Source organism: Pantherophis guttatus, chromosome 5, assembly GCF_059756535.1.
Source record: "Pantherophis guttatus breed Tessera chromosome 5, ASM5975653v1, whole genome shotgun sequence".
Taxonomy (NCBI): Eukaryota; Metazoa; Chordata; class Lepidosauria; order Squamata; family Colubridae; genus Pantherophis; species Pantherophis guttatus.
Window position 1 is genome coordinate 54052467 of NC_142067.1, and position 12144 is coordinate 54064610.

The 12144-nt window shown below is 44.5% G+C and overlaps 1 protein-coding gene across 5 annotated transcripts in view; it reads left to right on the plus strand.

The window, feature by feature from the left end:
• The window catches only part of DYRK1A (dual specificity tyrosine phosphorylation regulated kinase 1A), a 187757-nt gene that overhangs the window by 32196 nt on the left and 143417 nt on the right, over window positions 1–12144 (plus strand). The window lies entirely within an intron of this gene.

Here is a 12144-nt window from a genome sequence, read left to right on the forward strand (position 1 = left end):
CAGTGTCTCTTGGCTACACTGGTCCGCGTCTGGGCGTTTAATGTCGAAGCACCAAAAACAGAATACCAACCGGCACCAGGAAACTCCGAGTTCACAAAGAATGAAATAAAGTCAGCTCTGAGCATTCCAATTACACAGCTGCCTTTAAAGAACCCGCGCTGACCGCATCCCCACCCCACTCCCTTAATTGCTTAATTGCCTCAAGTGCCTCCGTAATTGCTCTTTACCCGCTCAAGAGCTGGTTTCAGTTCTTGAGCGGATGTAGTGTTTCTGTGGTTGGTAGCCTGGTTTCGTAGTCAAACTCTCTTAGTTAGGTGATGTATTATCGCAGCCTAAACACATCTAAACCACCACCATCATTAACAAACAAGCCTACCCGTCACCATCCCTAAACCCGAGTAGTGTGTGTGCTCATTCTCAGTTGACATGGCTCCATCGAACTGCCTCTCCCTCCAGTGAGTATGGTGAGCAGAGCAGAATGCGGGCTCGACAGCATCTGCACTACTATATAGTCAAGATATATATTCCAGGCTGCAGAAGTGTTGATGAGAATTGGCTTGCTCCTCAGCAGATGAAATTATTTGAATAGGTTGATCACTTTCCCAATGGTGACTATGTTTTTTTTATTTCTGCACATGTCACATGAATGTTTTCCATTAATTCCTTTGCAGAAAAATAATGGAATATATTTGAACAAAAACATCATTTCATTTTAAAGAACACACACACACAAACAAACATTTTTAATGTTTTATTATGTTTGTCTTACTTTTGCAAACTTCTTTCAACAATATAATTTATGGTGCATCTATTGAATGTTCCTGGGATTTTGTCAGATTTACCAGGTAGTCCAGACAAGTAATACGACCAGATGAGATTGTGCTACTTTATTGTAAGCTGTGTTAACAGAATCTTGCAAGTCTGAAGGTACAACTCTCCCACTGCCCCTTTTACAGCCCAAGAATTTAGGGAGGATCTCTTCCTTCTGAACATCTTGTTCTTCAGTGTGCTGAGCCAAGAATCCAAAGCATGGGTTAACTCCGCCTTTCTGCCCAGAGACTGAGTCCTTTAAACTTTGCAGCTCTGCCTCTCTTGACTGTGTCCCAGTTTCAACTCAGTCTGAGCCCAAGAGAGACGTGTTTTAGCAAGAGTCCATAGAGCAAAAAGGCAGAGCTAAATTCTTTGGATTCTCAGCAGTTTTTCGATAATGAGCAATACAGCTGCAGCAGCAACCAACTGTTTGGCGCGAGAGCAGCACAGTTAGCAGCAAACCAGCTGTTTGTCGGAGAATAGCATGGTTTTCGGCGAGCAATACAGCTGCCTCAGTATTCAGGTAATTTGCGGGCGAGGATTACAGCCACTTAAGCAATCAGCTGTTTTTTGGCTAATGGAGCAGTTTTGAGGGAGTGATCCTGCCCCTGCAGCAATTAGCTGCTTATCAAATAGTGAGCCACCCCCACGACTCAGCTGGCTTCCCCATTTGATTGGCACAGCCGCTGCAACGACTAAACTCAATCTGGCATAGTTGTAGAGCAACGACTAGGCTCAACCTGGCATAGCCATAGAGCAGCATGGCTGGAGCTTTTTTTTTTTTAAAATTTTTTTTTTTTAATTTTCAAACAAAAAACAACATGAAAGCATCATCCTTTCAAACAATTACAGACAGTGTTTTGGTCGGTTAAAATCTTTTCGTGCTCACAAACTCTTCAAGATATCAATATATGACACATGTTTCTTTTCCACTAAGAAAAAAACAAATGTTTACACATTTTATCTTAATTTCATTTCATATATCATATGTTTTTATTGTTTGGCTGTGCACCGCCCTGAGTCCTTCGGGAGTAGGGCGGTATAGAAATCTAATAAAATAAATAAATAAATTTCATCTCCATGTTTTATTATCTATCCATTGATAAAATAAATCCCATATCAAATAATATTGTTTATCTTCCTGTTCTCTTATTTCAAATGTCAATTTACTCATTTCAGCACAATCCAATATTTTCTTAATAATTTCTTCATCAATAGGTATCTTCTTTCCAATTTTTGGCAAATAAAATTCTAGCTGTTAAAACATTCACAATTAAATATTGCAATTCTTTATTAAATGTTTCTGGTAAGATCCCTAATAAAAATGTCTCTGGTTTAAAGTCAATATGTCTCTGTCATTTTTTCAAACCATGTGTGTATCTTAGTCCAATATCTCCTTGCTTCTACGCATGTCCACCACATATGGTAATATGATCCTGGGGTCTGATGACATTTCCAACACTTCTCCGATTTATTCTTAAACATTCTGGCTATCCTTGCCGGGGGTAAGTGCCACCTGTAAAACATCTTATACAAATTCTCCTTATATGCTGTAGACATTGTCATTTTATAATTATGCGACCACAATTTTTGCCATTTCTCTAAGTCAATACCATAACCAAAATTTTTCTCCCGTGCTATCATTGAAATACTAGATTATTAAACTTGGAGGGACATGATTTTTTGATGGGATGGCATTCTATGGTATAAAGGAACTAAAATACAGGGGTACTTTTGAAGACATCAGATACAGGAAGCTTTATGGTTGAATTGGGAGAAGGTTAAAAAACATCACTATCTGAAGATTCCAATCTGGGTATCTACAATTGAAGCTTTTTCATATACAGTAATATTTAAAAGGGAACAAATTATTAGATATAGTGAATTATTGGATGAAAAGGGTGAACTTAAAGCAGGAACTAGAAGATCAGGGATGTAAGATGGACTGGTTTTCATATATGCAAATATTTTCTAGATATCGAAAAGATGTCAAACAAGGGTTTTTATAATGTTTTGACTAATTTAGATAAGATTTTAATGGGTTCTGATGACCATGTAATTAAAAAGTTATACGGATATTTGCTAGAGGAAAAATTGGAAGAAGAACAAGTTAAAGAATCAATGATAGTGTGGCTGGAACTTTTGTTCAGCTCAGCTCAGCTCCCCAGCCATCTTCCCGCTCATTCAAATAGAGCCAGCATTTGGCACGCTTTTCAGAAGCAGACACCCTGGCGCCTCCCCAGCAGGGGACCAGAAAGCTGCTCTTACAACAGACAGTAGGAGAAACAAAGGATGGAGGATACTGCTGCCTCAGAGGACCACGAGATGGCTCACGTGAGCGGGGAAGAAAGGCCCCCCCCAGTGCAGCCTAATATTAATCAGAAAGATTCCTCAGCAGCGAGAGCAGGCAGTAGAAGAGTGGCTGCCCGAATAAGGGGCAAAGCCTTGTATTCCAAAAAAGCCTCTAAGGCTGAGGAAAGAGATGCCTGGAGACCCCAAAAAGCTCTGGAGAAAGAAATCTTCAAGGCTGAGAGCCAAGCTGAGAGACGAAGAGAGACAAATTCTCCTGGGGAAGATTCCTTCACTTCCCATTCATTGTCTGATCCAACCAGGAAACAGGAAACTCTCAGCCCCCAGATTCGGCCACCAGAGGGCACCAGAGAACAATCCCCACAGCTACCTTTTATAAAAGGCAGCATTGAGGATCCCTTTTCACCACAGTCAAACAGACTGCTACCAGAGGGTCATTGGGAGCCTATTTTAAAAAAGAGGCAATCTGTCCCAGAGGCTACATTTACCCCCACAGTGGCGGGGCTCTGCCCAGGGGAGAACCAAGGACCTGAGATTTCTGAGCAAATGAAACTCCTGATCTCCATAATGCAGGGGATTGCTGCAGCATTGCAGCAAGGAAACCAAGCTGATTCTGTGGCATCAAACTCATCCCTAGAGCAGAGCCAACACCTGATATCTCAGGTTCATGCAGACTTGGCGAATATTAGGGAACCTTACTCTCCTACTTTATCCATACAGAGTAAGGATTGGTCTTCAGTAGAGGAAGACCAGAGAGAACTAATACTCTCAGAGGATGAAGTGTTAGTTCCTGACCCTCCAGCTTTCACAGGGCTAGCCCAACCCTCTTAAATCCCTGTTGTTTAAAGCCAAGACCACAGCCCATATGGGAACTGAACCAAGCACATCAGAGCCAGCATTGGGGTTACCAGACCCAAAGGAGCTCCTCTTTACAGAGCCAACAGTGAAGAGTGAGGAGATCCCTTCATCGCAATTGTTCTGTGACATGGTCCGGAGACAATGGGTTCACCCAGGAACCTATGCCAACCCAAGTGGGAATGATAAAAGATATTATAATCCAGAATTTGCTGAGGAGCTGCAATTACCAACGATAGACGGACCTGTGACAGCCATAGCATCCTCTACTCTCCTGTCTCGGGACACGGCAGAGATTCTGAAAACAGAGGATAGAAGGGCTGAACTGATCCTCCGCAGGGCTCATCAGGCAGCAGCCTGGACAGTAAGGGCAGCAAGTACTTCTTCAATAGAGTCTCTTTACTCTGGCTTTGCCAGATGCAAACGAGAGCTTCACCTAATGACCAACGCCTCCAACAGGATATCAACAACTTGATATCCATTGATAGCGGCAACGGAATTTTCAGCTGATGCTACCCTAGATGCAACTAAATTCACTTCCAGGGCCATCGCATCATCGATAACAGCCCGCTGTCTGCTGTGGCTTTGCCATTGGCAGGCGGACACAAAATACAAATGGAGGCTAGCTTCTGTACCCTTCAAGGGTGGAAGCTGTTTGGAGAGGCCTTGGAGCCCATCTTGATGGGAACCAAAGACAAGGGAAAGATCCTCCGTTCACTATACAGGTGGGCAGAACGATGCCCCTCGCCTTAATTTTGCAGGCCTTCCTTTCGGCCAACAGAGACAGGAGTGGCCTACTCTCAGAGAACATACCCCCTCGTAACTGATCGCCAGATGGATAGAACCGGATTTTGAGACAGAAACAGACAACAATTCCAGAACAAAAGACCATTTCATGGCTCTGGAGGTTGACCCTTCCGGCGCTACAAGTGACCCCAGGTCCAACCCCCCCATTGGTGGCCGCCTAGGGCTATTCACAAATCAATGGGAGGCAACCACGACAGACACCTCAGTCCTAAACACAAAGAGACCAGGCCTCACGCTCAAATTTCTCTCCACACCCTCAAGATTCTTCATATGTTGCCTCATATCAAGAAACAACACAAAAAGGGGCCTCAATCCATCACCTATTGGATATTCAGGCTATCCAGCCAGTTTCGGTGGACCAACAGAGGCAGGGATTCTATTTAATCCTATTTGTAGTCGCAAAGTCCTTTGGGGGTGGAGAGTGATTTTAGACCTAAAAAGGTTAAGCGATCATCTTATCTATAAGAGATTCAAGATGCAGTCTCTCCAATCCATTCTGGAGAGCATCTGGGAGGGCGACCTCAACATCCATAGATCTGACGGAGGCATACCTCCACATACCTATTCTACTGTCCCACCGCTGGTTCCTCTGTTTTTACTACGCAGGATAGCACTATCAGTACAGAACCCTGCCATTCGGCCTGTCTTCAGCACCCAGGGTTTTCACCATAATACTGGTGGCTCTGGCAGCCCACCTCAGGGTGATCCCAATCCCAAATGACATCTTAATCCAGACCTCCTCCAATCTTCGGGTGGCAGAGGAGCTGCAGATCACAATCCAAGTCCTGCAGGATCACGGATTTTCCATCAATTACGAGAAGAGTCACCTGACTCCACACATTTTACCACATCTGGGGGCGATCATAGACACCTCATTATATGAGGTCTACCTATCGCAGGAGCATCAGGACAGCATAAAAATATTGGCAAACTGGACCTGAACGATCTGGTCAGTTCCACTGGTCCTCCTCTCACAGCTCCTGGGCAAGATGTTATCTTGCATTGTAATCGTTACCTGGGCACGTCTCCATGCCAGGATCTTGCAGTGGTTCCTCCTACTCTACCAAAGGTCCGGGAAGAGCAACTCTCCCACCAAAGTTCGGGTTCCACACAAGGTACTCCGGTCTTTCAGTGGTGGATGTTCCAGGCCATGACAATGGGATGTGGCTTCAAGGAGTCCAGCCACCCAGCTATCACTACGGACGCCAGCCTCTTCGGCTGGGGCGCTCACATTCAATCGCAGATCGCACAGGGACAGTGGTCACAGGATGACCTGACGAACAATATCAACTGGCTGGAGCTCGGGGTAGTACATTTGGCCCTCATATCGTTCCAGGACAAGATCTCTGGCCATCATATTCTCATTCTGATGGACAACGTAGCTGCCAAGGCACACATCAATCATCAAGGGGGCACCCACTCCAGACTCCTCATGCAAGAAGCAGAGAAATTGGATCTCTGGGCAGAGAAGCAGGGCAGAACACATCTCCATCAGGGCAGAACACATCTCGGGGATAACGAATGTACAGGCGGATTGGCTCAGCAGGACCACAGTCAACCACTTGGAGTCGCGCCTGTATGCAGACCTGTTCAGAGAGCTATCAGAACGGTTCGGGACCCTGGTCCGGGACCTGTTCACTACCCTGTCAAACAATAATTTGCTGAGGTTTTAATCCAGGTTTGCAACACCGGGGGCGAAGGGGACCAATGCACTCCACACTCCGTGGCCTCGAAGTCTCTTATACGCCTTCCCCCCCCCCATTCCACTGATTCCAGGAGTAATCAGGAAGGTGTTGGCAGAAAAGGCAGAGGTATTGCTCCTGGCTCCTCATTGGCCCAGATGACAGTGGTTTGCAGATCTGGCCAGTCTGTCCGTATTCAGGCCATGGAGTATTCCTCAGAGCAGAATATCCCTCAGTCAGGGGACCCTAGTCCACCCAGAACCACAATGGCTTCAACTGACTGTATGGCATTTGAGTGGGGGTTTTCAGATAGGGCAAGTTCTCTACTAGGCAGACCTTTAGGAGGCCATCAACCAACAGAATCTATGGCTCGACTCGGAAGACCTTCTATAGCTGGTGCTCCAAGGGCAACATTAATCCCACTTCTGTATCCATTGCCGAAATCCTGGAATTCCTTCAGGACGGGCTGGACAGTGGCGTATCCCCCAACACCATATGCAAACAGGTGGCGGCTCTGTGGTCAGTGTTGCCATGTGGGGATCTGGAGTCCCTCACATATCACCCTATTGTATGCAGCTTCATTAAGGGATCAACCATCCTAAGGCCTCCAGTGGTACATAGGTATCCCACCTGGGACTTGCCCAAGGTCCTGCAGGCACTCTCTTTGGCTTCCTTCAAGCTGTTACGGATGGCCAGCCAGCATCTTCTCACCTGCAAGGTAGCCTTCCTTGTGGCTATCACCTCGGCTAGATGAATTTCAGAGCTGCAGGCCCTCCATAAGGGGGGACCTGTGTGTATTCCATTCAGAGTGGTTCTGCGGCTGGATCCCTCCTTTCTTCCCAAGATTAATTCCTTGTTCCACAGGGCACAGGAAATTATTTTGCCAGACTTCTGTCCAGGCCCAACTCATGCCCGGGAGAAGAAGTGGCATACCGTGGATGTCAAGAGGGCCCTCCACATGTACATCAAAAGAATAGCTCGTTTCAGGAAAACAGAGTCCCTATTTGTGTCATTCCAGCCTTCTATGCTGGGTAACAAGGTCATGGCATCGACAGTGGATCGGAGGATAAGGGCATGCATCGCCAAAGCATATGAGCTTCATGCTCTTCCGTTGCACAGGTGAGTGATGGCCTACTCTACCAGGAGCGTGGCCACTACGGTGGAATGGACAACACAGGCCTCTCTCGTGGAAGTCTGTAGGGCAGCGACTTGATCCTCACCATCACAGTTCATCAGACACTACAAGCTGGACATGTTTGCTTTGGCTGAAGCGGCATTTGGCAGACGAGATCTCCAAAAGGTACATTCAGACCTGGAGACTCAGGACTAGACTGTATCCAACTCTTAGGAGAAGCTGGCTTTGGTATGTCCCATGCTTTGAAATCGGCTCAGCACACTGGAGAAGGGGTGTTGGTCTTACGTAATACACTCCTTCTCGGTGTGCTGAGAGAATCCAACTCTACCCTGGTGACTGCCTGGTCCAGAGTCCAGGAGTGGATAACAAGATCACTAATGCAGCAATTCAACAGCTACGCCTTTGTCAAAGCTGGGACACAGTCGAGAGGTGGGGCTGCAAAGTTTAAAGGACTCAGTCTCTGGGCAGAAAGGCGGAGTTAACCTATGCTTTGGATTCTCTCTCAGCACACTGAGACGGAGCGTATCAGGTAAGACCAATGCCACTTCTATCCATTATGCAGCTACAGGCTATGTTGTCTCTTGACCATTTCTTTAGCAGCAACTCTTTGCTTCATCTCCCAGGTCTTTTCTACATACAGCTAAAGATTTTTGAATATATTTTCAGATTTTGTTGCAGCCTTCCTGAACCTGGCATATTCCTGAAGTACTGGAACTGCAAGTTTCAAAATTCTAAGGCAACATGGCTGATTTTATACAAAAATTGTTGATCATTATTCTGTTGGCCTGCTAAATTATGATTCAGAATTATGCAGGGGAGCTTTAGGTTTATCTTCTCCATCTTCTTTTGATGTGACTACAAGGAGAATATTGGAAGTTTTTATATTAGATTAAGTATAGTATGCTGCAGGGGTGAAATCTAAAATTTTTCCCTACTGGTTCTGTGGGCGTTGCTTGGTGGGGGGGGTGGCCTGTGACTGAGTGGGCATGGCCTACTCGATGTCACTCACAGCCATGCCCACTCAGTCACAAGACCCCCTCCCACCAAGCCACGGCCACAGAACCCGGTCAGAAAATTTTTAAATTTCTTTCTCCTGCAGCTCCGCCTACCCGCCCCATTCCCCGGACTCCTACTGCTCACCTTTCTTCCGCGACTGGCTGTCCGGGAAGGCAAGCGCCCAAAAGGTACCGGAGTCGCTCACTCTCCTTGAATGAGCCACTCTGGTCCATGCGCCGACTGTGCAAGCGCACACCGTTTATTTAATTCAGTGGCAGGTTGGGTGTGCGCTTGCGCAGCCGCCGCGTGGACCAGAGCGGCTCATTCAAGAAGGAAAGTGAGCGACTCTGGTACCTTTCGGGCGCTTGCCTTCCCTGACAGCTAGCTGCGGGAGAAAGGTGAGCAGTAGGAGTCCGGGGAATGCACCATTCCCCAACTCTGGGGAACGGGGTGGGTGGGCGGAGCTGTCTGGCAAAGGGCGAGCAGGCAGCGGCTCCATGGCAAGGCTGGAGTTGAGAAATGGTGCATTCCCCGGACTCCTACTGCTCACCTTTCTCCCGCGGCTGGCTGTCAGGGAAGGCAAGCGCCCGAAAGGTACCGGAGTCACTCACTCTTCTTGAATGAGCTGCTCTGGTCCACACGCTGGCTGCACAAGCGCACATCCAACCTGCCACTGAATTAAACGGTGTGCGCTTGCGCAGCTGGCGGGTGAACCAGAGCAGCTCATTCAAGGAGAGTGAGCGACTCAGGTACCTTTTGGGCGCTTGCCTTCCCTGATAGCCAGCTGCGGGAGAAAGGTGAGCAGTAGGAGTCCGGGGAATGGTGCATTCGCCGACTCCGGGGAATGGGGTGGGTGGGCGGAGCCTTCTACTGCCATTGCTACCAGTTCTCCGAACCACCGGCCATCATCGCTACCTACCCGCCCGAGCCAGTCCGAACCGGGAGCATTTCACCCCTGGTATGCTGTATCAGTCTTAACTGTGATTAATTTTCATTAAGTCACTTTCAAACCATAGATTTATTTGCTAGTCTGTAAAATAGCATCCATAAACAGAATGCTAGTAGTGGGGAAGGATTAATTTTTAAACCAAGGATTGCTTATGTTAATACTTTATTTTGTTCAAACCTGTCAACAGTCTTATCCTAAGGACCTCCAACCTTATGCCTTGCAGTTTTTGAATTAAAACTCCAACTAGTATACATGGGCAGTGTTTAGGGACATACGAATTTTAATCTAAAACTTTTTCAGATACTTAGTTTTGAAAGATTGACCCATTGTTTTTTAAATAATCAAAGAATGCTGTAGTCTTATACTGTACTGTATATATTTTATATTGAAGTCATTTGAATAATGGTTGAGAGGGTTTTGATGCATTTATAACATTTCTAGCCTACATTAATGTTAAAAACAAGTAGTGTGGTGGCCTAGAGGTGAAGACGTTCGCCTCAAAAGGTTGAGAGTTCAATCCTAGATAGCAGCAGATGTTTCTCTCCTAGGATGCAAACAAAATAATATCTGTTGCAAACTTCTCATAGGCATCAGGAAGGGCATCCAGTTAGTAAATGCTCAGCTCCATCCAGTCGCTTCAACTCTGTTCTGAATTAAGGGACTACAGGGCCATAAAAAGGGAATTATTACTGTTAAAAATAATCCCCAAATGATTATTCCATGCCCCCCAAATTTTGAGCAATTAATTTCAGAAACAGAAGAAAGAAATGATCGTTTTTCTTTAGTAGCATCCTCTTTCTATACTGTCACATGTAAATGTATTATTTTTTAATTATGTGCAAATGTTTTGATAAATTGTATCTTTGGTGGGGCAGAACTAACATCAACCCACTGCTTTTAATAAGTAAAAGTGCCATATAAGAGCCATGGTGGGGCAGAATGCATTATTGCAGGCTAATTCTGCTGACTGCCAGAGGTTCATTCCTCACCAGTTCAAGGTTCATTCAGCCTTCCATCCTTCCAAGGCTGTAAAATGAGGAGCCAGATTATATTGGGGGTAATATGCTGATTCTGTAAACCACTTAGACAGGGCTGTAAAGCACTATGAAGTGGTATATAAGCCTTACGTGCTATTGTTATATATCGGCTGTTAATGTCTCATTGTCATAGGGTCTTACTCACTGAATGTATGAGAAGCTTTAGATTGTATTTTTAATTCATTTCTGTTTATTCCATAACATTTTAAACTTTTTCTGAAAGCTTTTATGTTTGTAGTATTTAATATATCCTAGTTACTGAAAGTTAATGTGTAACATCTGAAATGACAAAAAAATGTGAAAACATTTGGTTTTCAGTTAAAATCTTCGTGGAATTGGGAATATAAGTTTTAAGTGAATTGTGATAATTAATTCATTAAAATTGTTAAAACTTAAAACAAATTATATGGATTGGTGATGTTTAGATTGCTTTTAGATTATATTAATATAAAAATCCATGTATATTATATGTGTGAAATTATGGAGAAAAATTATAGCAGTATGTTGACTTCAAGTGTATTATATGTAGTCCTTGGTTTATCACAACGATTGGGGCCAGGCTTAGTGTCACTAAGTGATGCAGTCATAAAGCATGACTTCACATGACTGCATTGCTTAGCGACAACAGCAATCCTGGTTACCATTGTAAACCCAATATTCAAGAATGTGGGGGATGGGAAGTGGAGTATTGCAGCTCAGTAAATGTAGAAAATTTGGGGTGTGGGACATGTGAGTACAGGAAGGATGTGGATGGCACAACACTAGTTTAGGAAAGCCAGAAGGATTTAACAGAGTGACTTGCAATCTTCCCTGCCAGTTTCTCCATTGATTTTGCTTATGAGAAGTCATAGGGAGATCTCAAATGACAATCATATGATTGTGGGGATGCTGCAACTGTCATGTGAGCTGGTTGGGAAGTAGCCAAATTGCAAATTATGGTGCTGCAACAACCAGAACTTTGTGGCCTGAGTGTTAATAATACTAAATTTCAATTTCAATTGGTTATTGAGCAGGTAGTTGGTAAGTAAGGACTACAATACCCTAAACCAGTGGTTCTCAACCTGTGGGTCGGGACCCTTTTGGGGATCGAATGACCCTTTCACAGGGGTTGCCTAAGACCATCCGAAAACACATATTTTCAATGGTTTTAGGAATAATTTTATGGTTGGGGGTTACCACAACATGAGGAACTATATTAAAGGGTCGCAGCATTAGGAAGGTTGAGAACCACTGCCCTAAACTATGAAGAAGAAACAATGTTGATGTTAAGTGGTAGATAATAATTTTCTTTAAATGGCATTTTTATTAGGCTAGATGTCCATTAAAGCTGAATATTTGTTAAAATTACATAAATTCTACATGATGCACATAAAATTTATATAATTTTGTGCAGTTTATGTAAAATGTATGAATATTGTCTTGATTTATTTGCCAAACAATAGAATGATTCTTATTTGAGAATTCAGACTTTGTCCATTACATCTAGAATCTGATCAATAGAGAATGAGGTTTTATTATGCTGCTAAAAAAGTAAAGTAGTTTTTAGCATTGTACACATGACTC